This window comes from Ochotona princeps, chromosome 1, assembly GCF_030435755.1.
Source record: "Ochotona princeps isolate mOchPri1 chromosome 1, mOchPri1.hap1, whole genome shotgun sequence".
Lineage (NCBI taxonomy): Eukaryota > Metazoa > Chordata > Mammalia > Lagomorpha > Ochotonidae > Ochotona > Ochotona princeps.
The window spans coordinates 14,069,828-14,093,692 of NC_080832.1; the positions used below are offsets into that span (position 1 = coordinate 14,069,828).

Sequence of the window (23,865 nt, forward strand, 5' to 3'; positions counted from 1 at the left end):
TGTGGCGTCGGGGCCTCCAGGGAGAACCATGGCATCAGGGCCAGCATGTTCACAAAATCCCAGCAAGAAGACCACCTTGGGAAGCACCATGGGCTAGGACAGGTAGCTAAGGATGGAATCGAAAGTAATTAATCCTGAAATGGCCTCTTACAGACTGAGAGTGTACCCGGGCATGACCGATGGCACAAATAAGGAATTCACTGTTTTTTCTTCTTTTAAAAAGCTCCAGGATATAAATTAAAAACATTTCAAATGTGAACAAATAAACATAACTGTTTCTAACATTCCCTGATACACACATTTTAGCACAAAATAAATACAATAAATCTTTATGTTATTTCAAACTCTAAACAGATTAATTAGTTCTTCTTGTTCATTTGGACTTCCCAGTCAGGATAACTCGTGTATGCAGGCAAGATGTTGAAGTCTGCCCTTTGATTGGAAAAGGGTCAGATTCCTTGTGTACAACAAACTTTCAAATTTATAAGTGGCAATGCATGATTTTATTGTTAATGCACCAAGATTTGTAAAATGTTTCTCCCATTACTGAGTATTTGGTTTGTTCCCAATGTAAACAATGTGATATGGAAAAGATCTAGGCATATGAGCTTTAATTTCTTTCAAATTATATTATTGGAATAAATTTCCAAGGGTTAGGCTATAGGACTGGAGGATATAAAAATTTATGACCATTGATACACTTTTGACAAACTTAAAAAATCCCTTTAAAAATGATTAATTGGCAACGAGTATAACTATAAGCCACTATATCTTTTATTATATATATTTTTGAACAATTGAGCAGAACAGCTTGAAGAAGTAAAAGACATTCCTTCTTACACCATATTTGGGACAATTCTTGGGATTTTATTAGACAGCAAAGACTGCTGTCACTTATCTAGAGCAAGTATTAACTTAATCGTGTAGGATCCCAAAAGAGGAACAAAACAGTTGGCAAAGGCCTTTCGCTATGGGGGTTTTGGGGGAGAAGAGGAGGTCCAGTGTGGATGGGACTGGCTCACGGGTGACCGGCCCGTGCCTTAGTCTCCTGGACAGGGTCCCGATTCCTTCTCAGCTGTGCGACCCTTAGGTAATTTCACCCAAGTCTCAGCGCCCTTTGATGACACATCAGCAGGATCAAGCAAGGTAACTCATGCCATGTAAAGTCTTCATCACTGTTTCTCTGAGCTCACAAACATGAGGGCGGGGGACTTGTCATTACCAAAAGGACAGGCCTCCCAGTGGCTAGAAATCAGACTCAACTTTTAGGCATGTGTAGAATTCTGCAATGTCTTGGCATTTTTCTGCTACCTCTCCCACCCTCCCAGTCCTGCAGCACCTGCTGCACACAGCCCCATAAGGAGTCAGACATGCCACCTCCCACTGGCAAGATGTGACTGTGCCTCATCCACCTTGGCATGCTCAGTGCCCAACCTGGAACCTGGCATGTGTGAGTAATGGAAGACAGCCGACTTGGGAACCCATGGGGGTATAAGACCATAATTCTAGAAACAGACAGACACATAAAACAGAATTTAGAATGAAGATTAAGTTCTTAATCTTCCCTATTACACTTGTCTTTCTGATGACTTACAATCCCAAAACAGTTTTAATCAAAGGTTAAACATGCTGTATCTGATAAGATACAATTGTCTCAAATGTCTACTTAAACTAGTTAAGCTTGATTTCACACTAGAAAAGTTGGGGGAAGCGCACACACACACACACACACACACACACACACGGCAATAAAGACAATTTCAGTTGGGGGCAGGAAACAGGATGTAGTTACAAAGGCTTCCAAAGGCAAAGGAAATACAGAGGCAGATCGTGTGAAGAAAACAGAAGAAAGTGCCAAATTCTCATACTTTGAAAACTGTTCTGAAATACAGCATGTAATCATTTTCAGGCTGTTTGTTTTCAAATATCAGGCTGCCAAGGAAAACAGCATGGAAAAGGTATGCTGATGTGCAGGGAATAATTTGAAAAGCAAGAACCCTGTTAGTAAAGTAACACTGATGACTTGACACTGGGCAGCTGCTCCAGCTCTGTGCCCCAGGATCCCTGGAACCTGCTATGAAGACCATCTTTGAGGGCAAAGCATTCCTTCTGAGTGGAGCTTTCCTTGTGATCCCAAATCAGCAAATGTATTTCCTTATCCACTGTTGTTCAGAAACTTATAAAAAAGAGACACAAGACTGGATTTATCAAGTCCACCTCGTACAATTTAGCTTTCCTGAAAAGCATGCCAGGCAGGCTTCACATATCTGCATATTTAATAAGGCTTGCAATACAGTGTTTGCTCAAGCCACAATTCTTTGTCTTGGCTATCTCCTTTCTTTTTGTTATAGTTACTCAACTTACACCATGAATGAAAACAGGAAACACTGAGGGATACTTATTGTGAAAGCAGAGAAGAGGTTGCACAGTGATTCCGCACCCCAGCTTGACTCAGATGCTAAGGGCGGTCAGTGGGTCGGGGCTGGGGAGGGACTGGCTGTTTGCACAAATAGATTGGGAGCGACTTGCCCAGGAACTAGAGCTCTGGGTTCAGACAAAGGGCAGAAATCAGCCCTGGAAAGCTAGGCAGCTGGCTGACCGGGATGACCCACTGGGCTGCCCAAGTTGTGTTGTCTAACAGAAACAATGACAACTACAAAAACATACCAACAAAAAAACACCGCCGGCAGGCACATGTGCTATCTGCAAAATTCTTCAGAGAGGGAAAGAGAATTCTGTATCTCCCTATATTCTGTCACATCCCAACTTAACTGTCGGGAACAGAGGAAAGTGGTGATAACTGAACTCTATCACAGAATTGCTAGCATACCAAAATGCCCCAAATCAGGAGTGCCAGCACATGGTAGGGAGCTCATAAAAAATAGGTCTCCCCAAATCCTAGTGCTATGAGGGGACCAGAGAAGCCAGTGTACTTCTCCAGGCTCTGAAGCACCAGGCAAGCTGCCAGGTACGATGGAGCCCACGGTGGTGGGCCAGATCTCTCTGTTATCAGCCTGGAGCTCTCCCTACCACACAAGGTGCACTCTGCCCCTTGCTACTTAACTCAGAAGCACTCCTGATTAAACACACACATTACAGAATACAGTCACAACCTTTACTTCCCAAATGGCCATTGTGACTGGAGCTGAGCTGATCCCAGGAATCAGAAGCCAGGAGCCAGAAGCTTCTTTAGGGTCTCCCACACCAGTGCAGGATCCCAAGGCTTTGGGCCATCTTCCACTGCTTTCCCAGGCCACAGGCAGAGAGCTGAATGGGAAGTGATGCAGCTGGGATACGAACAGGTGTCCATATAGGATCCTGGTTCTTGTAGGGGGAGGATTTCCACTTGAGCTGTCTTGCTGGGTCCTCAAATCTATTGACTTATAGGTAGGTAAAATTTGACTCCTGTTTCCTATTGCTCTGTAGTATACATGAACTATACTCACTTCCACAGACTCACAAATCCCAAGTGCAGTTCCTGCCTCTTCCACAGGAGGCAATTTGATCCTCCAGTTTCCAGGATGGCTCTAGCCCAGGACCATTCATCAACATCTGGTTTTAATTGTTATAACAAGCATGTAGCAGACATGCTACAATATGTCCTGTAATGGTGTAGCACAGCCAACCATCCCTTTCCCCTACAACACATCACCACCACCAACAGAAAATCCACCACATGCCAGTAGTGCCAGGTTGCGTCCCGTGTTCAAGTGGGCCCAAGAGCCTGGCCAAGGCTCCCTCTGGTAACACGAATGCACTAGGTACTACATGGAAGATTGCACAAGCCGATTAAGAGGAGCTGCCCTGTGCTCTCCAAGAGCCTGCTGTCCAAGGCAGCACAGTGAACAAGCTGTCACTCTGGATGTGCTGCCTCAACACTGTGTCCACCAAGCGTGGGATCTCTGGTCATGAGAAGTAATGCCTCTCTAGGCAACTGTTGAATTAACTGCACAAAGAACAAGGAGAATTGTGGGAGACAGAAAAAACTCATCACGGGGAGTCTAGGTGTCAGTCTCATTGCTAAAAATGTGAATGAAGGGAGAAAACACATCTTAGAGACAGTGCCATGGGGTGAGGGGCCAAAACTGTTATTTGCTAAGCTTTTGCTGTGTGCCAAGCACGGTCTAAGGCATTGGAGGCTTCATTTCATCCTTTAATAACATGGACAGGCTTGACATTCTCCTCTGCTTACACCTAGATGATAAACGTTGGGAAAAGTAAATAATGTTTTCAAGGCCACAACTATCAGGCGCAAGAGCCTAGACTGGAAACAAGGACAATATGAGCATAGTCTCTGCCATGTCCTGCCTCACACTACCCACAAGGCTGTAGCATCCTCACTCTACACCACCCTGTGCATATAATACCAACGTACCCGGTCTATATCTTTCCATACATACAGCACCAATGTACCCAGTCCAGACCACCTGTGCATACAGTACCAATGTACCTGGTCCAGACCACCCCATGCATACAGCACCAATGTACCCTCTTCACACCTCCCTCTCCATACAGCACCAATGGCCCTGCCACCTGTTATCATGTGGATACAGTAACCATTCATGCAACCCTATTTCAGCTGAGTAGCTTGCTCAGTTTCCACATCAGTGAAAATCCTAACACTTTTTACTTCAGTAAGGTTTCATTCTGTCAAAAGCAATTTTAAATTTCTTGAGCTGGCAGGTTAAGTGGATCCTGATTTTCTTTTGTTCTTTTTTCTGTAATATGGTCCTGCGATAACAACAGGATATTGTGATATAGTTCTTACATTGATTCCTTCTTTGCTCTTGCTTTTCCTGAATTGAGAAACCTGCTCACCCTCCCAGTCCAGTGTGTGTAGGGATTACCGAGATCCTCCCCTTGTCACCTTGGGTCCCTGTGCCAACTGGGGTGGCAGTAGGAAGGGTTTGTCACCCTGGGTCTTTGTGCCAAATGGGTGGCAGTTTGGATGCCACCCCATTGGTTGGGTTTGAATGAACAGAGACCTCAGCAAGCGAGTGCTCCAAGCAGGAATCCCACCTGCTAGTGTTACCCAAAAGGTGGCAGAAACAGGTGTAGTGAGCAGAGCTCTCATACTGCAGTGTGGCTTCCTGAGAACCCAGTGGGTCTCCTGCTGGCAGAATTCCCCCAACTCCCCACTGAGTGGACAGACCCCAGCTTGCCTCCCCCACAGCCTCCAGTCAGGAGCCAGGCCTCCCAGCACAGAGGAAATGACTCCAACAGCTCAGCTTGGATTTTCTCTTCTTGACCTCATTTCCTGTTACCACCACGTGCATGTGGTAGGGGAAATAAAAGCAGCCATCTTTTCTGGACGATTTAGTCCACAAACCCTCATTTTTCACCTTCATCTTGGGGAATATCATTGCTGGTCTTTGACCTAGAATTAAAGTGAGGCACCCAGAGAGCCTTTCCTCTGGTTTTTGGCTACTTGAAATAGCACAGTGCTGTCACATGGAACTGCAAACAAATTTCTGCTCTGTTACATCACTAAGTCTCCTTGGATCTTTCTGTACTCAGAAGATAAAAAGAGATTAGAACCCTCACATTTTCTAGTTACTTTGTAGCAGTATTTTTTTTTCTCTCCCTGATGCATGCAACAAACCTTTAAATCAAAATGCAACATATTGAGTTCCCCATTATATTTGGACATAAACTTGAATTTATGGACTGTTAGAGGTCTCATACAAAAGTAGTCTAACTTGCTCAGCCCAAAGTCAGTTAAGAAATATGTCTACACAGGACAGACCTAGCTAACTTAATCCTGAAAAAAAATTTTGTAAGCAGAGTGGGAAATAATACTGCAGCTTGCCTTCAGTCTGCACTCTATATGTTGTCGCAACAAATGAGAAATAAACATAAAAGCTCCCTACAGGAAGAAGCCAGGGATCTGCCAGGTGGGATTTCAGGCTGAAGCACTCTGGGTTATAACTGCTAAGCCATGCTGAAGCATATGGGAGCTGGACTCTTTTTTTTTTTTTTTAACATTTATTTATTTTTATTACAAAGTCAGATATACAGAGAGGAGGAGAGACAGAGAGGAAGATCCTCCGTCCGATGATTCACTCCCCAAGTGAGCCACAACAGCCGGTGCTGCGGGCCGTCCTCCACTGCTTTCCCAGGCCACAAGCAGGGAGCTGGATGGGAAGTGGAGCTGCTGGGATTAGAACCGGCGCCCACATGGGATCCTGGCGCGTTCAAGGCGAGGACTTTAGCTGCTAGGCCACGCCGCCGGGCCCATGGGAGCTGGACTCTTCAGCTGTAGCTGTCTGCAGCTGAACTCAGGACAAGCTGGGTTCAAAGTTATCACAGCACAGGACTTTTGAACCTGCACTCAAACTCTGATAACCTTTGAGGATTTTAACCATTTTTTTTAAATTTTTCGTGACTAGAAGGAAACTAAATAAATCAAGATGAATCATTATATTAACTCAAGGAAAGCTTAGCATCGTTACAACACTGAACTTGACTTAGAACACACTAGTCTGAGGCTGGAGTGACCGTGCACAGGGGTAAGCTGCTACTTGTTACACTGGCATCCTTGTAAGTGCAGGTTCAAATCCTAGCTGCATTTCTCATACAGCTCCCTGCTAACAAACCTGGGCAAGCAGTGGGAGATGACTTGAGTACCTGACATTCTGCACCCACTTGGGGTGGAATGCAGCCTTCCTGCTGTGGCCACTGTGGCATCTGGGGAAGTGAATCCGTGGGAGAGTGAATGCATCTTAATCTATGAAATCTCACTAAAAAGTAAATCTTTTTGACCTTTCGGCTCTATAATCCTCTTTGCTTATTGAATGTCTCAGGATGAGACTTCCAAAGAGCACGTTAGACAATCAAAAGGAAATAGAAACCAGCAAAAATCCCAGTGTTAACAACAGTATCTGCCTTTTTCTTTTGTAATTTTTTGGTGATGTGCATACATGACAGGTGACGACTGTTAGTGGTGCAGAGGGCATGAGAAAGTTTCTGCGCATAGATCTGGTGACAGGTGGCACACAGGAGGACATATGTACACACATGAGGGTGGCAGAGCCACAAGCACTTAGAAAACGCCAGTGATGTCATTCTGACGTGCTTTGGTGGCAGGACCTGCAATTTCCTTCCTCTGGAGAGCTAATTAGTTAGACACTGGCTCACTTTACATGGAACCATGATCAGTCATGTTTTCTAAAATGATTTCGACCAAAGTGAAATTTAATTGTGGTCAGAAAAATGTTTAGATGTAAATTAAATTATGTATGTTATTTTTACCTCCCTTATGAAAATTCAATTGCATTAAAATTCAAGGCTGCATTATTCAGATAGTTTCCAGGTTCCTGTAGGCAGCTTGAGCATTCACACCATGTCATAACAATGACCATCTTTAACCTTTAAGATTTCAGCTAACGACAGTGACTCCAAGTCCTAGCGAGGAGCCTGGAGGTTGGGATGACGGTGCAGGGCACAGCTATTCTCTTGCAGCTCCTGAGACCGGGACACATTAGAAACTTCACTTGAGGGGCTGCTGCCTTTATCTTCCTTTCTCTGAGAGGAAAGCAAACTTGTATGAGCTGGAGGTCCCTTTTTCCCACTGTTGCTGTTATTTGTGGGTGCGCCTAATCCTAACCGAGCCATATGTGAAAACAAAACCTCCTTAGAAACAGCCCGGCGTTTGTTTCGTCTCTTTCCTTTCGGTTAGCACATTGCTGGAACACGAGGCAGTGTTCTCTCTCTGTACAACATTTAACTCCAGGCCTGAAGTCAAGGCTACACTTTTGATTTACATGAGATGTGAGCTTTGTTCAAAGTTTTGCTGGTGAGAAAGCTGAACCTTCAGAGACTGAGATGCGGCCAGGATGGGAGAGGACAGACTGCCCATGCCAGACATGGAATTAAATCAAGATGGCGGGCACCTGTACATCTGTCAGCCTGAAAATACATGCGGAGGACTCCAGAGGGTTTCCTGTTCCTCTGACTTGAAAAGCAGGCTTTCCCTCTAAATCCTACACCCTCTGTGTACTATGTATGCTAAACAAAGAAATGTTTACTGGGAGGCAATCAGCTATTTTACAGTTGTATTTTAAAACAGCTGAGATGTTATATCACAAAATTCTTGTTTGCCCCTAAAAAGCAAAAACAATCTACAGTCCTCCTGAACAAGCCTGCAATGTTATCAACAAACACAAATGGATGAAATCGTGTGGGGGGAGGGCACATGAAGGTACTGGCTCAGACCGCTGGTATCTGATACTCAGCATGTTTGTGTACGCATGTGCATAGACATGCATACACAGAAAACAGAACTCCACAACGCAACGAGTTTGTGCGGGTGAGGCAGCCATCTTCTCCACCCCACAAAATAAGCCGCAGACAGACAGAAAGCCTCACTTCAGCTCGGGGTGGCCAGGTTTACCCTGGTTAGCTTGGCCCTCACTTCTACCCTTCACCCTCAGGGACATGCACAAGCACAGATGGAACCAGCTCCTGGACCACCAACTGTGGCTGTTAATGTCCCAACTCAGCTCCCCGAAAGAGAGTGAATACCCGGCCACAAGTTGCTCACAGTTACCAAGCTGGCCCCAGCCACAGCCTCTGTGCAAAATTCCACAGCCAAGTTTCCTCTTATTCCTCATCCTATCCCCTACACTAGCACGATGAGCACCTATCATCATTTTGCCAACTGCTTAAGAGCTTCCGTTCTCCTCAGAAATAAAACTGCCCAATTAGGAGCCGACATCTCATTCCCTTGTGTCTATCCTGGACCAATGCCCTCACTTCCCACACTGACAACTGCTAAGAACACAGAACTTATCTAGGTTACGATTTCCTAACTTTTTAAAACATGTGCCCAAAGAGCTCAGACATGTTGTCAATGAGAAGCCACATCCACACAGGTGGCTAAACCATATAGGCAGGTGCACAGGCTACTCCTGCCTGGGTTGAGGTAAGTATAGTCTACAATGTTCATGCAATAAGGAGCTCAACCAAGGATGTATCTGTCTGGATGCATGCCCGTTGTTGAGCCATGTGTGACTGCATGGTATTTTGTTGCATGTCTTGAAATGCACTGCAGTGTACAGAAGGCTCCTGAGGTATGGCATTTCAACATGGTGCAAGAGCAATATGCACTCAGCAGAAGCTGCACTGGGAATTAGGAATGTGGTCAATTCCTGGGTTAGCAACGTGTAGTCAGATCCTCTCTGGTGATGCTGACTAGTGTGGTGAGCATAGCTTCCAGTGAGTGCCGTGGCAGGGAGGGGAAGCCAACAACATGCTGTAAAGCACTGTGCTGTTCACCGGTGCTGTTCCATAGGTTTGTGTATTCACTGCATTTTTCTACTTGCAACACTTTCAGTCTGCTACACGGCAGTATGTAGAGCACCTGTACATGCAGTTCCACTTCAGCCTGCCTTGTCACATCGCCCTCGTCACGCCACCCTTCTGAGTCCCAGCCTGGAGACACTCCCAGGAGCAGTACTGCTGGGTGTATAGCACACAGATCGCTATCATGGGAGATCTTCTTGGGGAGGAAGCCCCTTTGGATAACTCACTGGCTCTTCTATGACCGATAGGTACACTGATTTGTGTGATGGGGGACTGGAGAGGAGCATCTTCTTAGAGTGGAGTTCTGTTAACAACGAACATCTCTGGAAGATCACTCAGAAGGCCCTGAAGGATGCGTACCTGGGAACCTGTAAAGATAGCAAATGTGCACCTCCAACCTGTCTCCTAGGCCCTACTGCTGAGCCAACTGGGCGTACTGGAGGTTCTTGAACACAAACCAATCCCCCTTTCCACCCCACATAACTTAGTTGTTCTTCCAGAGTGTTCCACCACCACAAATAATTCACATGGGCACTTAGTCCTCCCCCAAATATGATGACGATCTTCCTCTCCTTACACCGTGTGCTGTTGAAGGGTGCGAGCGAGATCACACCAGACATGTCTAAGGTTTATTAAAGAGTCTTTAATAACCAAGCTTGGTGATAATAGAGCACAATAGCAAATCAGCACAATAGCAAATCACAAGTCCATACAACAATCCAACCAATCATAATCCAACCAATCATAATCCCAAAAGGAAAAAATGGTCATTATCCTTAAGTCCATCCGTTAAGCTGAAGACCTATGTCCCAGCTTCCCCAGCAATATAAGTTATCCTAAGAGACATGCAACAAATAACCTGGACACACAAAGAACCTGGACACACTTACAAAGCTGCAGACATTCACCTTTCCCTGGCTTCTTTGCCCACATTCCACTACTGCTAGGCCTCACCCCTCCTGGAACTCCAGAGAGTACACAAAGCAGAAACAACATTATTATAACCATTGCTCCATCTAAGTAGTACACAGGGACCATGCTCAGGGGATCATCTGTCCTGGGTCAGCCAAGAGTCGAGGTACTAGCGTAATGGAAGCACCTGGCCAGAAAGAAAGAGAGAAAGAGAGAGCCGGAGAGAGCCCCTGCTTCCTGGGCCTTTTAAAGGGGCTTGTGAGGGGAGTGGTTACACGACAATGCAACACCGTCCCCTCTCAGTTGATAGGTGAGTCACAGGCGGGCAGGAGCGAATACCTAAGTGTTGTGAGTTAAGGAGTTGATTAGTGCTCATTGGGATGGGCAGGAACAGGAACTGGGCTTGTAGCTGAAAACGTGTAGACTAATTGGACTTGTCTGCATCCAATATCCTGGCTAAATTAGGACATGGGGGAAGTGGTTGAGGATTGAATTATCATTCCATTGCTGTTAGGACCCACCTTCAGGACAGAGGATAGGGGACCCAACCAAATTTCATTTGCCCACTGTCACTGGCTGCACCCCACAACAGTGCTCAAGCTCAGCATTTCCATCTCTATTCAGCCACTCCTATGCACACTGATGGAACAAGGCCTTCCTCTCTCTGCAGGTACACACGCTGAGTCAAAACTACACAACAGACACATACTCACTACAGAAACATCACATGACCCCAGGATTCAGAATCTAACATGCAAGTCATAATCCCATCCTGTGCAGGAAGACATACCTCACACGTGGATGGGCTTCTCCAGCTTTCCTCGCATATGCAGATACATAAGTCAGCTGAAATTACGATTTCAATACCGCTTTCCAACTCAATGCTCCTTGATGTCACACACTATGGATATATTTGCATGTTCCAGGTACACGAGCCTGCTCTGTTTGGCAGCCCTGATGTCACACTGCTGCTAGAATCTCTAACACACTGCTGATAGTGTGCTTTGGTTCTCTTTCTTCTTGAAGTTTTATACTATAATCTTCCTATTCAAAATCGAATCACTCTTTGTCTATCTTTTGGGACAGGACATTAACACTCAGGTTAAAGAGGCAGAGGTTGAATGACTCACCATCGCTTAATGGCTAACCTAGCCACTCTCGACTGGGTTAAATGTCATTTCTGTCAAATTCCTTTCTACATCTAGTGTAATTGGTCTATTTCAGACACTCTGAGATTTTTTTTTGATATCAGCTCTATCTTTATTGTAGTGTCAGATTACCCTGTTTTACTGCATAGGGTTAGGTGGGTTATTCATTATTCTCTATAAGTATTCTGTATCCTCATGACCTGTTCAGGACTAGACAAACATTTCTATTAGTCTAATGAAGTTCATCTTGCCTCATAGCTTTTTTAGTAAACACAAGATTGCAAAGTATAGTGTTCTTATAGTAATTTATGTTAGTCTGACGAAGGAATGGAGCTTGTTAATATTAATTGTTCCCATCTGAGAAGACGCTACATGTCTCACCATTTATTTAGGTCTTGCTGTACGTCTTTCAATAAAATTTTATAGTTTTCTTACTATGGACTCATTTCTGGCTAAATTTATTCCTGAGTTATTTAAGAGTTCTGGGAACATTTATATATAGAACTACCTTTCCCATTAAAATATCTTTTTAATGCTTATTAAAAAATGATTGACTTTTACATATTTACATTGCACCTAACCAGCGAATGCAATTGTTTATTACTTAACATAAATTTTCAGTGGACTCACTTGAATGTTCTACTTCACCATCATTCCGTTCATAAATAATGAAAACTGTGCCTCTTCCTCCTCAATATTTATGCTTTTAAAATGCTTCCATTTTCTTCCATTGGCCAGGACTTGGGAATAACGATGAGTAAGTGTTGGCTACAAGCATTTCTTGTCACGGACCTGATTGCGTCATGTGTGCCCTGAGGGGCATGCTATTCTCTGTGATGCTGTTAATTTCCATTTTTCCCCCCATTTTACTTAAGCTTCTTCTGTGCATGTGGTTTTCCTTCATGGTCAAATTTCTTTAATCCCTGAAGTTTCTTTTCGGCTCCACTGTAATTGACCTATCACTTTTAACTGACGTTATCTGCAGCGAGGTATGAAAGGACACTGACATCTGTGGCCAGCAAGAGGTCTGGACTTTTAGCAAAACTGTTGGTTTCTTCCTCTTCCCAACCTTCCAGAAAGGTGTAAGATGGTCCACCGAAGGGTGACTCCATGACACAGTCTTACAGCAGCTGCTCCTAATGGAGCTGGCTTATAATCCTATTGTTTTCTTAGTGTAAATACAATGTAGTTCGTTCAAACGACATCAGACACTTGCAATTTGCTAAACTACAGTTTATATAGAGAAAGCATCCCAGGCTGAATGCTCTTGGGCTAACAGGGGCAGGACAGTAGCTTCATAATGTAATGTGAAGAGTCACTGTGTAATGGTTATTTATTTATTTTGAATCCCTTACAATGTCTATGTATCCTGTGCATTTTGAAACTACAGTGTAACCTCTGGATAGCATTTCAGGATCATTTCATGCTGACGCCCCAACCTCTGCATGATAATACTGTGATGAGGGCTTTACTGGAGCTGCACATTTTACGAGGGCAAGTAGAGCAGCATTCTGAGTACATTACTCACACTATGCATAAATCACAAGCCGGGCTGCATGTCTCATTGACAATAAATTTGCATTTTATAGCACAACAAGAAGCAGTCAAGGTCAGGTTAGACATTTCTAAAGTTCAAAGCTCCTTCCAAACTTTTTTGAACTTAATTGCTCTTTTAGCTTTTTAATTTAATTACTGCAGCCACAAGCCACAGGGCAAATATGCATGGGCTCACCAGCAAAAGTGAAATGGCAATTCACATTCACTTACCTGGAGATGTGTTTCCTAATTACTTGAACCACATCACTAATATTCCATTCACAAGCACCAGGTAGTGGGGTCATCTGCTATGCACAGAGTCACGTGAAACAGCACACACTCATAGGGGCTAAAGTTCAGGAGCTCCAGGTAACGTGTTGTGGCCAGGGTCTTGTTTCCAATCTTTGCTCCCCTTTTTCTGTTTTGGGAAAATCCCCAACTCCCTCTGATCCTCGCTTTTCCCACCTGTAAGCTGGGAACTTCCTTACTGGGTTCTTAGAACACTTGGTTGAGTCACAACATGGCAGGGTGCTTAGCACATCAGCAGGCACTCCAGGAAAGGCAAACTCATACCAGGAATTGTACCACATGCTTTATATTAGAGTTCTAAAGTCTCATGGAAAAATGGAGTTAAGAGATCAATTAGGATGTGAAATAAATCTTGAAATCCACGTACAGCGTTTTTTTCTTTGATAGGCATTTTCCAGAAACTTTCTGCAGGTCCTCCATCATGTGTTGATTCGTGGCTAGGACAAGGGATGCCAGACTTTGGGTGAGATGCCTAGCAGTCTTACACAGACATGTCCCCCACACTGCAAGGTTTCCTTATCAGAAATATATTCCTGTAGTTGAAGGATAGGTTTATACGAACCTAGACCCCCTCAGTCCAATGTCTGTATAAAGATACAAAATACTTTTCTAGGGAACAGAATGTGTGAGTCTCTGAGGATGGTGTACAAGGGGGAACATGAGGAAAGGATGGTTGGCCAAGCAGCATTGGATGTTTCAGAAACGGGCACCACCAAGACAAAAAGCTGCTAGGGGCGCCCAAGTGGCCAATGGCACAGTGACACTTCTGCATCTGTGCTGATCCTTTCCATTAGTCACTGGAGATGTGTGAGCACCGAACCATCAGGATCTTATAGTGCAGCTAAGACAGTTCTTCCAACTAATACACAGTGTGTTATAATTAGTTCATACAGCAATCACTGCATTATGTTATTTTAAAAAAGGATGCAGAAAAGCCTGTGATACTTGCTTCATTTCCAGATCACCAAGTGTTCAAGTGATCATCAACAACAAGGGCAAAGAGTGAATTAAGTCTGAGAACACACTGGGTCCCGGCACCTGCCCAAAGAGCTGACAGGGAACACAGCCAGGATCTGAACCATGGCTACCCTGAGCCCTGATGTTTATGATTCTTACAAATGCCTCAGTGGAATTCTTTGAACTGAGAAGTGATTCATCAGATATTTACTCAGAGCTTACTCAAGGCCAAGGACTGTTCTAGAAAACCTGTTAACATCAAAGAACAAAGGAGCCAAAGTGCCACTGCACAGGTGGATTTATAACCTAGAGGAGGGTCAGATGGTATTCAAACAAGGGCAAATGTGTCTGATGGTGTTAAGATCACAGAGGCTCAGGGTGCTGAGGAGGCAGAGGGTGCGCCTGTCAGAAGGCCTTTACGAGATGCAAGCAGAGACCGGAGGAGTGAGGCAGCACATCCCACAGTGATGAGAAGGGACAGCAGCACATGCAAAGGCCCTGACATGGGAAAGGAAGGCTGCTGGGGCCACACCAGGGCTCAGGGGGTAACGCTGCAGGGTTGTGCAGCAGAAAATGGCAGGTTAAAAAGCCTGGCTTGATTCTGAGATGGGAACTTCTGGATGGGTTTGAGCCAAGCTCTACTTTTAGTTTGGTTCCTGCTAATGTGTGCCCTAGGAGGCAACAGGTGATGGCTCCAGTACTTGGGTCCTTGACCTGGATGGAGCTCCAGGTTCCTGGCTTTGTACTGGGACTCACTCCAGCTGTGGTGAGCAACTAGGGGGTAAACTGCTGCATGGAAGAACTCTGCCTAGATCTCGAACATTCAAAAATAAAAAACAAAACAAAACAAAATAAAAATATTATTTTTGAAAAAAGAGACTGATACAGGAGAGGTATGGCAGTTTAAGGACAAATACAAGTTATCGGTCAATGGAGTTATTACAGAGGTTCTTCCATAATACAGAATAATTAGAAGAAAAGTCATTTTTGATATTTTTTTGTGTGTAACACAACTGTAGCATGTTGTCAACCACATTTAAAAAATTTTTAGGTGATATTCTCGCACAATGCCAGACCAAGCGTGTTCACTCATTATAGCATTTTGATGTAAACCATGTATTCATTGATAAATACATGGATAAGCTGCTAGATGTGACAAGAGGACATATGGATGAAGATGAACAATCCAATATTCAATGAAAAAGGCAGGATAGAGAAGATATATAATATAATATTTTGTAATACTAAAATTTTTTTGCCTATTATTTAAAAAATGAGAAAGAAACTACATTTGGCATGGAACCAGCATTATGAGGCAGTAAGTTAAGCTGTCACTTGAGACACCAGCATGCCAGATCAGCGTGCTGGTTCAAATCCCAGCTGTTGTTTCCAATCCAGTTCCCTCTAATGTGCCTGGGAAAGCAATGCATGCTAGATCAAGTCCCCTGCTACCACATAGCATAAGCAGATGGAGTTCTATGTTCCTAGCTTCAGACTGACCCAGCCCATTCATTGTGCTCATTTGGATAGTGAACCAGTGGATGGCAGATCTTTCTCTCTCTGGCTTTGAATAAACAGTTCAAAAAGTGCATGGGTCGGTTGGTGTTGGGTGTAGCGGGCAAAGCTGTAGCCTGCAACATTGGCATTCCTTACGTGCATTGGTTTAAGTCCCAGCTGCTCCACTTCCTCTCCAGCTCCTTGCTAATGGCTTGGGAAAAGCATCTGAGAACGGCCCAAGTGCATGGGTACCTGCTAGCCCTGAGACAGCTGGATGAAGCTCTTTGCTCCTGATTTTGGCATAAGCCATCCCCCACTGTTACAACCACCTGGGAGGTGAACCAACAGGAAGAAGATCTCCCTCATTCTGTCTCCTCTTCTCTCACTCTGCCTTTCAAATAAATAAGTAAATCTTAAAAAAAAAAAAAAAAAAAAACACCGATGGAGAGATGAAACAAAGCCATAAATAAATAAAAAAAATAAAAATTATTCATTTTGGTGAAAAAATATTTTGAAATCTACAGTTTTTTCATAATATGCATCTTCCATCAGTATTTTGAACCTCTTCTATAACTTAGTTGTTTCTTATTCATTCATGTATTTATTTTTGCAGGAACGTCAGATTTATAGAGTGAAGGAGAGACAGAGAGAAAGACCCTCCATCTGCTTGTTCACAAGTAGCCGCAATGGCTGGAGCTATGCCAATCTGAATCCAGGAGCCAGGAGCCTCCTCTAGAACTTCCACATGGGTGCAGTCGTCCTCGACTGCTTTTCCTGGCCACAAGCAGGGAGCTGATGGGAAGTGGAGCATCTGGAACACAAACCGGGGCCCATATGGGATCCCGGGCATGCAAGGTGAGGACTTCAGTCACTAGGCTACTGTGCCTGGCCCATATTTTCTTTTTTTAATTGAAATAATGTAAGTGTGGCTATAGATGGATGACATTATGGTTTAAGAAAATATGTTGCAAAAGAAATACACTTATGGGGCCCGGCGGCGTGGCCTAGCGGCTAAAGTCCTCGCCTTCAACGCCCCAGGATCCCATATGGACGCCGGTTCTAATCCCGGCAGCTCCACTTCCCTGCACCCGTGTGGGAGAACTGGAAGAGGTTCCTGGTTCCCGGCATCGGATCGGCACAGCACTGGCCCATTGCGGCTCACTTGGGGAGTGAATCATTGGACGGAAGATCTTCCTCTCTGTCTCTCCTCCTCTCTGTATATCGGACTTTGTAATAAAATGAATAAATCTTTAAAAAAAAAAAAAAAGAAACACACTTATAAAAAAAAATAGCTGCCTGATTGCGTTCTGTATTATTGGGTACCACTTTGTTACCTTATATAAACATGTAAATTCTACAAACCTGGCTGAGTTACACAGTAAACTACCTAGCGCCTCTATTTTTTCAGAATATTTTCCTCTGGTTTCTCTCTTCTTCGCAGTGATGGCCCTTTCTAAAAGTTTCATTTTTAAAATTATTTATATATGTTTATTTGAAAGACAGAGATACAGAGACTGAGACGAGAGATCTTTCATTTGCCAATGTACTCCCTAATGTCCGTAACAGTCACAACTGGGCTAGCCCAAAGCCAGGGCTGTGAAACTTAATGCTTCCCAGGTGGACAGTGGGGACACAAGTACTTCAGCCAACACCTGCTATCCACTACGTGGTGCCTCAGAAGGAAGGTAAAACTGAAAGTGGAGCTGGGACTGTGATGTGGGTTCTAAGATGTGGGCAACCCGAGTGACATGCTAAATACTGTGCTAACTGCTTGCCCTAGATTTCTACAATTTCATGACAAAAAGACGAATAGCACATGGAAAACTTAAGTTACAAATACTCATAAACATTCATAAGTATGTTTATTCTCACTGGTGAAGTGTCATTCCATTACCAAGATACTTGAGCTAAAAAAAAATCTATCAAATGAAGTCAGAGATCTCATAAGCAACTGCTAGTAAAATAAACTGGCAGAGTCCTATGTAATGCTTTGGCCTTATCTGTTAAGCTGATGTGGAGCGTACGTTCTGACTGTTGGCTGTAGATCACAGAGCACCTGCTGTCTTAGTCTCAGAGACATGAACATGGATGCTGCTGCAGCATTATCAGTAACAGCACAACCACCGAAGCCAAGTAACTGGCCTGCAGCAAAGGTGCAAAGGTGTGTGCTGCAGCCATGTCCAGGGGGAGGACGCAATAGGTGAATGAGGCCTCTCTCATTGCAGCTGTGCAGACGGATGCAAAAAGGTGATGCTGGCCAAAACACCTAGCTGAACAGAGAAGAAGTTGGCACACCTCTTGGCTTACAGGATCTGCAATTTTCCATCTTAAACTACCACTCATGGCCCAGTGGCTAAAATCCTCACCCTGCACACACCAGAATCCCATGAGTGCCAGTTCATATCCTAGCTTTCCACTTCCCATTCAGTTTCCTGCTTGTAGCCTGGGAAAGCAGTAGAGGACGGCGCAAAGCCTTGAGACCCTAAACCCACATGGGTGACCAGGAAGAAGCTCCTGGCTCCTAGGATCAGCTTGGCTTGGTTCAGCTCCAGCTGTTGAAACCACTTGAGAGTGAACCAGCAGATGAAAGATCTTCCGATCTGTGAAATCTGTCTTTCCAATAAAAATAAAATAAATCTTTTAAAAAACACCATGCATAAGGATGGCATTCATCACATGCAAAAATTACAGAAAATTCAAATCAGAGCCACTGGACACAGTCACTGTCAGTCATAAATACTGATGAATCTTCTGAATTAACATCTTACCTGTGGTTGCTGCCTAGATGCAGTGCTTGTATCAGACAAGATGATTCACAAAGTCCCAAATGAATCTTATCTTTCCCTTTGCAGAAACAACGTGCTGAACTCTGTTATAGATCAATACTGACAGTAACACTGATACATACAATCTGAAACAAACACAAGGAAAAAGTTGCACACTGACGATTCCCAAGGAAGCATCTGAGGTAGTAAGAGCCCCTGCAGCGAGCTCGGAGGAGCTAAGGATAGCTGCAACTTTAGGGAAATCTGCTAGATGCTGTGGGTGCATGAATCTCTGGTCGGCCAGCATTTGCACCCTAGGTTCCTTTCAACGAGATTTCTGTGACACTGTTACCCTTGTGGCGGTTGCTGCAGTAAAAGCAAAACCTGTATGAAAAACAGACAGGGGCCAGGAAACGAGGCTGGAGGCCTGGCTCGGCTCCCGGGTTTGACGAGTTGGTCAGTGGCCAAGGAGGACACGCATCTTGTTAATGAGGTACAGTGCTTATTCCTCTCACATGTATTATTTTTTTCAACCACTAAGTTGTCACAACCTAACTACTGAATAAATGCAGGTAGCTCAGAGTATCTCTTTTGGCCTGGGTGCTATTGGAAAAACTGTACAAAGCCACTAGGGAGCATCAGGAAGGGGGAAGGTTCGGGAACCTGTGATATAGATCCCACTGGAACACAAACCTATGTGGTAAATAAATGCACATCCAGAAATGACAGCCCTTCACATCCAAGGAAGATTTCCCACTGCAGAATCAGAAAAAGCAGTGGGGCATGTGGGCCTTCTTAATCGATGCTCTGTTGTTGCAGCATAGCCCCTGGGATGGGTGACAGAGCCAGGAGCGTGGGGCCAGCAGCAACTCTCCTTCTGGCAGAGTGGGGATAAGCAAGTGGGAGCACAAGAGGCAAAGCGAGCAGCTACTTGCTTTGCTGTGATCTGCTCCAATGGGAACAGATCCAGGCCTGCGCAATGGCTTCAGTGCACTTCGTGGGGCCTCTGCCTCCAGGACCCAAAACCTCCAGCACCCAGGAACACAGCCTCACCACAGTGTCTGGCACAGACAAACCATACTGAAGCAGATGGCACAGGGATTCACAGCAGCCAGAACCACATCTCCAGTGCTTCTTTCTTAACAAAACAAACAAAAAACCAAAACACAAACAAAAAAACCCTCCAGCACATACAGCAACAATGTTCAGGCACTGGGTGGGAGAAATGTGGGCATTTTCCATATTAATAAACACACTATCCCAAACAGGGCAGTCAGCAGAACATTTCATTTGCTTTTGTTTTGTTTGTTTGTTTTGTAAAGGGCAGAGGAACCGCTAAAGGGGCAACTTTGTAAAAGCACAGGGAGGGAATGGGGGGCCACACAGTGAGGAGGAGTGATACCGGTGCCATGTTTGTTACACAAGAGAAAACAGCTCTGGGCACATCACCAGTCTCCCCCTCGAGTTAGGCTTCCCTAAATATAGGGTTAAAAAAATATCACTCTGGGGGCTAGTGTTAGTGGGTAAAGTCACTGCCTGCATCCCATACAGGTGCTGGTTTGAGTCCCCGTTGCTCCACTCCCAAGCCAGCGCCCTGCCAATATGCGTGAAAAAGGAGCAATGATGGCCCAAGTGCTGGTGCCCTGCTGGCTTCAGCCTGACCCCGCCTCAGCTACTGTGGCCATTTCGGGAGTGAGCCAGTGGATGGAAGATCTCTCTCTCTCTCTCTCTTCCTCTCCCTATCTGGAACTCTACCTAACAAACAGATAAACCATCACCCGCTTCCTCTGCCCCCACAAAGCACTATGACAAGCACTTTGCTGAGTTAGCACACGCACTTCAGCTGGAGTAGCAAATGACCCACCACTTGTCACATCTGCTTTAATCATAAACACAATTATCAAGGGGAAAAAAAATGGAAGTGGCATAACAAAGCGGGCCAAGAGTACAGAGGGAGGCCTGGGAGCAGCAACTTAAGAGTGACCCCCACATATTTTTTTGAAGGGTTGGATAAACTTATAGGAATATTTGATTTGGTCTGGTTTTGTTCTACCATAATGAAGGACTACTTAAAATTTCACGGCAATGAAAACAGAGACAGCCTGTGCGGCCAGCAGCAGAGTCCCTGCAGGACAGCGCAGGGAGAAAGTGATGGGCAGCGAGATTCAGCAAGGTCAGTTGTTTACAAGCGCTTCAGGAACCAAGTGGTGGTGGGGGGGGAGGAAGCAAAAGCACTCCATCAACACGGGGACAACGAAGATGCAATTGTATCAGTATCCTTTGAAATGCTATGGCAGATCAGTGGAAATTGCTTTTTAGTGGTACTGGGCGGGAACCAGGTAAAGAGGGGAGAGTCACTGAAGGCAGAGCCGAGGGCTCATCGCCCAGTTTGGGGAGAGGCAGTCCTTGGGCTCAACCACGCCTTTTGCCATGTCCTAAGCAGGTGTCATGGTTGGATGTGGGTCTCTCGCTAGACTTCTGCTCTATCACCTGGAAGTCCGGATTAACAACTTGACCCACAGAGCTGCATTCAGGATGGGGTGAGGATAGGGTGGGAATAACACCCGGGAATGACTCGGGAAAAGGGATCTTTCTAGTGGAAAAACAAACACAGCTTTGCTTCCCCTTCTTAGAACTACAAGGCTTCTCACATCTCACAACCCTAATCCCAGCACATCCAAGGTTGCGTGTGCTTTGGGGGGGGTCAAGTCTGGTACTTACTCCCATACACCTGGGAGATAGCGCCACCTGGGTGATTGTCCACAGCAGTGGAAGGAGGCACTGTGATGGGTTAGTTAGGAGCTGCTTTACTGGACAAGCACTGTGGGTGTCAAACAAGGACAAACACAGAAAAAGCCAGTAATGTTAAGCCCAGGAATGGTGTGGTGGGTGAGGCTGGACAATACCCACAATACCCACAAGGCTGAGCAACATGCACCACTGGGCTCCACGGTCCCCTCTTAGAACCGAGCAGAAGGTAAAGTTACTCCGTGGTGAAGTTGTGCGCTCAAGGCCCACATGGGTAGGCCTGTACACAAGTGTAGGTGGGATCTGTAAGCCCCCCAGGGATCCTCATGTGGGTCACCCTTAGTTAAGAGCCCTGGCTCTGAGAAAGCACCAACACGCAAGTACGCAGCACTCACCACCCACAATGGCAAGATTCTGTTCCCAAGGACAAAAAGCTAATTAAGACAACTGAAAATAAATCAAACAACTAGGTTTCATGTACGCTTGAAATTCTTCAAATAGTTTAAATGAGAGATTATTAAATGAAAAAAAACTAAGAGAAACTCAAGAGTTGTTTTTTTCTTTCATTTATCCCCCCCCTCCCCAATAGCACATGATTAAGGTTTGATGCCAAAAAAAAAAGTGTTTGTCTTTACAGCAGTAAATGGAAACTAGGTGGACTCCTCCGAGGGTACCAACTCATGAGAGAAAGATGTTAATGTCATGGTGACTACAGCACTCTGCTCAAAGTTCTTACCAAGTGCCTCCCTCTGGCCTGACAGGTCCTGCAGCTCGTTAAATGAACACCACCCTGCTTTAAATCTAAATGCACTATTGATCCCATTATCTTGGAACGATTATTCTGAGTACACAAAGTAGTTCCTCCCTAATATGTGTTAGGCTAGGACAAAAAGTTAGGCTAAATATTGCTAAGTGAAAGTGGTGATTTGGAGAAAGTTCTAAGAGAGGCTCATTAGCGCTAAGTAGACCAATTTACTGCATAGCCTCCTAAGCCTGCTCACCTTCTGCTTGACTTGCTCTCTCACACATTACAGATCGCTACAAGGTAGCAATTTGTATTACACAAGAGCTGCATTACACTCACCATGGCACCCAGCGCCTAAACATAGCGCCCCCTCCTGGCACCCAGCGCCTAAACATAGACACAGAGAAGGCTCCTCAGGTATGTACTCAAGCGTTTCAAAGTACTAAAAAAATGCATTTTCAATTACTTCTTTTCTAGAGCATACACAGAAGTGGAATTACTACACTATTTGCTTATTTACTAAGAAATTTTGCCAAATTGCTTTTTCTTGTCTTTTGCCCAGTTTTTTTCTGGGTTATTCATCTTTTTCCTATCAACCTAGTCTGCAGTGTTTTAAGAACTCTTAATCATCTGTCTTTGTAAACATTTCCTCCCAATCTGTCACTTGCCTAGATCTTGTACTTTTTGACAGACACTAATTATTTTCCGATGTTTATACTTACTGCTTTCATCTTCTCTGGCAGGGCATTCGAATGGGGCTCTTTGGGTCTCACTTCTGCTGCAGGCCTGCAGCGGGACCCAACGCTCACAGGCCGAGGGAGGATGCCTGCTGATCTGCAGGACTGCTCAGCTGACGGAGGATCCCTCAGCTCATCAGTCACCTCAAGGTTCCCAAAGGGCTGACCAGGCTAGAACCTCGGAAGGGATTTTGCTAAAGAAAGTAAACGAAGGGCCAAGTCCACTCCTTCCCACCATGCAGAGCGGGTGAGTAAGACTGCAGAAGGCAAACATGGAAAGGCTCGTGTCCCCACTTGAGAACCAAGACTAGGGCCCACAGGATAGTGTCGGAGGGACCCTGTCAGGAGTGCTTCTGCCACACCTGATGATGGCACCTGTATGGCGGGAGGCTGGCTGGGCACCACCAATGCCAGGCACCAGAACTGGAGGCGCCAAGGACAACCTGAGGCTGGGCCAGAGCAGGCCTGATGGAGGAAGAGAGGAGCGTGGATGCGAATGAACATAGAGCTTGTGATTTAGCTAAAATGGCACTCTTATTCTGTACTTAAACGGGCTAGTTTTGTGACTGACAATGACCAGGCCTGAGAAATTAGACTATACACAGATGGTAGAGAAATCTACATATTACCTAGAGCAAGAGGCGCTACTGTGAATCACATCCGAGGACAGGGGATGAACCAAGTAACAGGGAGAGGATGCGATTTGCTGATGGTGCCTTGGTCCCCAGGGCATTGCTGCACACATATCAACGCAGCTGTGGCAGGGGTACGCCACTCCGTGAGCATGTCACAGCACGGGGCCAGAGTCCTGTGCTCCGCACATGCACAAAGACTGTGGTAGAGGTATTTGCAGGGGATCACTACAAAGCCTTACAAAAGTAAAGAAACGCTGCCACCTGATCCAACAGGAGGAACTGGACTAGGACGCCAGCACTGTGCTGCCAGAGGACAAACACAGGAGGAGTCCACTTGTATGACGAATCCAAAGGAGTCGCACTTGGGACAAGAAGTTGTGGTTATAGGGTCCAGGGAAAGGAACAGGAGAATGTTTACTGGGGAAAGGAAACTCTTCCAAGTTGAAGAGTTCTGGAGATTGATTGCATAACCGTGAGAATACACTTCGCTACTGAAACGTATGCTTATATATTAAGATGGTAAAGTTCAAGTTATTTGTCTTTTACACTTAAAAGACCATTATTTAGAAATAA

At 45.0% G+C, this 23,865-nt stretch overlaps 1 protein-coding gene across 1 annotated transcript in view; it reads right to left on the bottom strand.

The window, feature by feature from the left end:
* MTHFD1L (methylenetetrahydrofolate dehydrogenase (NADP+ dependent) 1 like) overlaps positions 1-23,865 on the bottom strand; it is a 175,756-nt gene that overhangs the window by 69,370 nt on the left and 82,521 nt on the right. The window lies entirely within an intron of this gene.